This window comes from Triticum dicoccoides, chromosome 6A (genome assembly GCF_002162155.2).
Source record: "Triticum dicoccoides isolate Atlit2015 ecotype Zavitan chromosome 6A, WEW_v2.0, whole genome shotgun sequence".
NCBI lineage: Eukaryota > Viridiplantae > Streptophyta > Magnoliopsida > Poales > Poaceae > Triticum > Triticum dicoccoides.
The window spans coordinates 468,586,489-468,591,220 of NC_041390.1; positions in this window are offsets into that span (position 1 = coordinate 468,586,489).

The following is a 4,732-nucleotide window of genomic DNA, read 5'->3' on the forward strand; positions in this document are numbered from 1 at the left end:
CAGCCTGCTAGAATTAAAATACCTAATCTGAATGGTCACCACCCGATCTCTTTGTCCTCCTCCAGCATCCAGAAGAAGAATCGTGCAAGACAATGGATGTATTCGTCGGTGTCTTCTTTCTCTGCCTTCATTTAATTATGCGGCGGCCTTCATGGGATACAATCGGCGGCGGAATCCCGTGTTCTACTTCTCCTCGATGATGGCGGCGGGCGGGGACGTCCTGCTCGTCACCTTGTCGACATCCACATAGCCGCATCACCTCATCAACATCCGCGGTGGCTTCTTTCTCTGCCTGCATGTCGCGGCTACGAGCGCATCGACGGCAGATGGCACAGTCGCAGACACTGGAGGCGATGTACGACGCAGCGGCATCGAGGGCAGTGACGATGCCCGCGCCGCCGTACTCCCCGACAAGCCGGCGTCGAGCAAGTCGGCACTCTTCCTCGAGCTATATTGGAGAGGTCAGCTGCGGAACCACGCGCTGGCTTAGTGCGGCAACTGCCTCCGACGGGCTAGGTGAGGTAGGTGGAGAAGCGAGCTGCCTCGCTCGTAACTACCGGGCTCGGCGGGCCACCCAGACGGCTTTTATGCCGGAGAACTGCTCTTCCTACTCGCCGGATGCCGCCGAAAGAGTGGACAAAATGGTGGAAGGAGGAGCTTGGCCGGTGTCTTGCTCCTGAATGGATGTGTGTGGCCGGAATTAGTTTCTTGCATTCCACGTGGTTTTAAATGTAGGTTTTTGAATGCGGTGAGGAGGCGGGTACAGCTGGGAGTGTAGCGGGCGGTGCCCTGGGCAGGCGTGCCGCTTCAAATGGAAGACGCAGTGAGAGGTCGCGTCCGCCTTGACCCCCTTGACCGTGGACCTTGATGGTGTACGTCACCTTGGGTCCAGATCTGAGATGCCACGTGTACCAGATGAATGACTCCAAGCTCGACCACCGTGATGCAAGAGGTGCGAGCCGAGGAACACTGTTGGAGACACCCCCCTCAGACTAGCCACAATGGGTAGTAGCGTAGACTACTAACATGCTCATGTTACTAGTCTATGTTACTACCTCTGTAGTATCATATCACTACTGCAGGATGTTGCTAACGTGACACTACGATCAGAGACCCTTCGACGAAACTGTGTGCGATGCAATAATCGCAAAGGGTGGTGTAAAAGAACCGTCAAAAAAGGTGCAAAACGTTTGCAATGGCAGAGACATCAAACACGGTTCAGATTTTAGTTGCGTGTGCAATGCAGGGCATACGGTTCAGTCCAAGGAACTGTTTGCGATGAGGCGGAATAAAAGAAACGGGCAGCCTGATGAAGGCGTGTGCTATATACAACATACGGTTCACTCGGATGAGCTTTTTGTGATTAGGCAACACAAAAGAAATGGTCAGTCGGATCAAGGTGTGTGTGATTCAGGGCATACACTTCAGAAGGATTGACTGTTTGCGATTAGGCAACAGAATAGAAACGGGTTAGGCAGATCAAAGTGTCTGCGATTGATGGCATACACTTCACATGGATGAACTGTTTGCGATTAGCCACAACAAACTAAAAAAGTTAGATAGATCAACGTGTGTGCGCTATACGGGCACACGCATTCTAATTAAAAGAAGCGTGCGTGATGGTAATAACGAGCGCGCATGGTTGTTGGAACAAGACGTGTGCTGACATTGCCTATTGTGGTGCACCCTATGGTGCAAACGCCACGTACGCAGCCGAGAAGGCGTACGTGCCCACGTTATGCCTTCCGGGAATAGTGCCGCACTTATAACCATCAGTAAATTTTGAGCATGCGTCCCATCACATTCCAAATTGCAAACCTGTTCACACCGATCAAAACCTAAACGGTTTCCCATTTAGGAGCGTATTACTACTCGGTTATAAATACTACTACTCCAAGGTGACTGCACATTCCTCCTCAACTCCTCATCCACAAAAACAAAGTCATTCATCATCATTCCCTTTGCGTCTGCCATGGCCAGCGTGAGTTTTGGGTCGAGAGATTGCCACCAGGGAGATGCGAGCATGGAAGCGGAAGCACGAGAAATGTCCTGCCTCGCCGCGAACGCAGCCGGCATGTCCCACCGCGCTGCCGTGGCAGCACTTAAGTCCCGCCGCGCCGCCAAAGTAGCACGCAGGTCCCACCGCACCGTCGATGCGGCAGACTGGTCCGGCCGCGCCACGGAAGCAGAAGAGATGTCCCGCCGCGGCGCGAATGCAACAGAGATGTCCTCCCGCGCCGTGGCAGCCTGGGAAAATGTCTCGCGGGCAGGCGAGGACTCTTACAAGTGCATGCAAGCGATCGTACATAGCCAGATGGATCAGATCTCCGGCTAGGCGAGGTTGCAGGATGACATGAAAGCCTCTTTTGCCGGCGTCATCCGGCAACCAAATGAGAGCAATGCGAAGCTCCGGGCCGAGCGTGACCTGCTGAGGGCGAAGATCATCGAAAGCGCGGAGCAGCAGGAGGAGACCGCTGCCTTGTTGAAGAGGACTGGCGTCATCGTCGAGAAACTTATGGACGAGAATGCCATGCTGCGCATCGAGCGTAGAAGGCTGGTGGAGGAATCCATGGATGTTCTCAAGCAACATCTTGAGGACAAGAAAGAGCTCATCGCCGCTCGCGGCGGAGACTAGTTCCCGCGGCCTGCAGCAACATAGAGATCAGCGAGCCAGACCGTTGTCTTCCTTCTTATTTTGCCCTTGTGTATTTCAGGCGTTGCCGCATGTGGCTTTTTTAAATTATGTTCCTAAATATGTAAGCCAATTATTATCCACTGTCATCGTCCTTATATTCATAATGCTTGCTATAGGTCGCAGTCGATGCTATATAGGTCCGTCAGATCTTACGTCTAGATCCATGCAAAACTTTCTTTTCAAATTTTCATTTTTCTCTCTTAAATCTCAGTCCAGTGAGACACATAGCCACGCCGTAGAACAAGGGCTCGGGCGCCATTAATGGAGATGGTGGGAGGGAGGTGCGCGGCAGGCAATGGTCAAAGGGCTCTCCTCCCGATGAGCATGCACAGGGGTCTGATCGCACACCTCTTGTACTCAAATAGCTACCCCGCACGGCACCTCCTAGCCAATAAAAAAGGGGATGCGTTGCGGCACGTGAATGGTAAGTAGAACTCCCACGGTTTCAATAATACTTGCGTTTCCGATTTGTAACATGACAGCACTTGTTCCAAAATGACTTTGTTGATTGTTAATGTGTGCGCCTTCGTGAATCGGACAGAAAAATTACCAAAACATGTTGGTGCCATGTCATGACACCATGCAAGTTCCATGATTTTCAGGTGTGTTTTGGATTTACAAGAATTACAAAACTAAGTTTCTCAATCCTTCCGGCCGAGCTACAATGCCCAGATGTTTGAATTTCATTCCCATTTATTGCATGGGACCTAGAAATTCACTCAAGGACACACATGTGATTTTTCAAACAACTTTGGTGCACTGGAGCCTGTGCTTGTAGTTCAAATTTGAATTATGCACATTAAATGCGCAGAAACTCAATTAATGTATAAAAAAGGCCAAACGAACCTAGAATAATTCCAAATTTTAGCATGATACTTCTATTTGGTCTAATCTACCTGTGTAAACAAATTAAGGCGGGAGAAGGCAGTGTATGTATCTCGTTTCACACACGGAGGTGACACATTCCCTCTCGGAACCACGAGCCTTCTTGAGGGAAGCTCCGGTTTGCAAGAAGCTTACACCAAAGCTTGTCCCAATTCGGCCAAAAAAATTACCGCGGCATGTTGGTGTCATGTCATGACACCATGCCAAATTTCTTGATTTTCAGGCGTGTTTTCGATTTACAGGAATTGAAAAACCAAGTTTCTCAATCTTTCCGGCCGAGCCATGACACCCAGATGCTTGAATTTCATTCCCATTTCTTGAATGGGGCCTATAAATACACCCAAGGACACACATGTGATTTCTCAACCAACTTTGGTGCACTGGAGCATGTGCTTGTAGTTCAAATTTAAATTATGCACATTAAATGCGCAAAAAACTCAATTAATGTATAAAAAGGCCAAACAAACCCAGAATAATTCCAAATTTTAGCACGATACTTCTATTTGGTCTAATCTCCCTATGTAAATAAATTAGGGCAGGAGAAGGCAGAGTACGTATCTCGTTTCGCACATGGAGGTGACACATTCCCTCTCGGAACCACGAGTCTTCTTGAGGGAAGCTTCGGTTTGCAAGAAGCTTACACCAAAGCTTGTCCCAATTCGGCCAAAAAAATTACCGCAGCATGTTGGTACCATGTCATGACACCATGCCAAGTTTCATGATTTCAGGCGTGTTTTGGATTTACGGGAATTTAAAAACCAAGTTTCTCAATCTTTTCGTCCGAGCCATGATGCCAAGATGTTTGAATTTCATTCCCATTTCTTGCTTGGGACCTATAAATTCACCCAAAGACACACATGTGATTTTTCAGCAAACTTTGGTGCATTGGAGCATGTGCTTGTTGTTCAAATTTGAATTATGCACATTAAATGCCTAAAAACTCAATTAATGCACAAAAATGCCAAACGAACCCAGAATAATTCCAAATTTAAACACGACACTAATGTACTATTTGCATGTTCAATGTACGTGAATGTTCTAGTAAATCAAACACCATCCTTTCCCTCCGTAACACCATTTTGTCTTTCAAAACATAATGAAAAAAATCAAGTATACCACAAATAGTTTACTAGAAAGAATCGTGTGGGATGC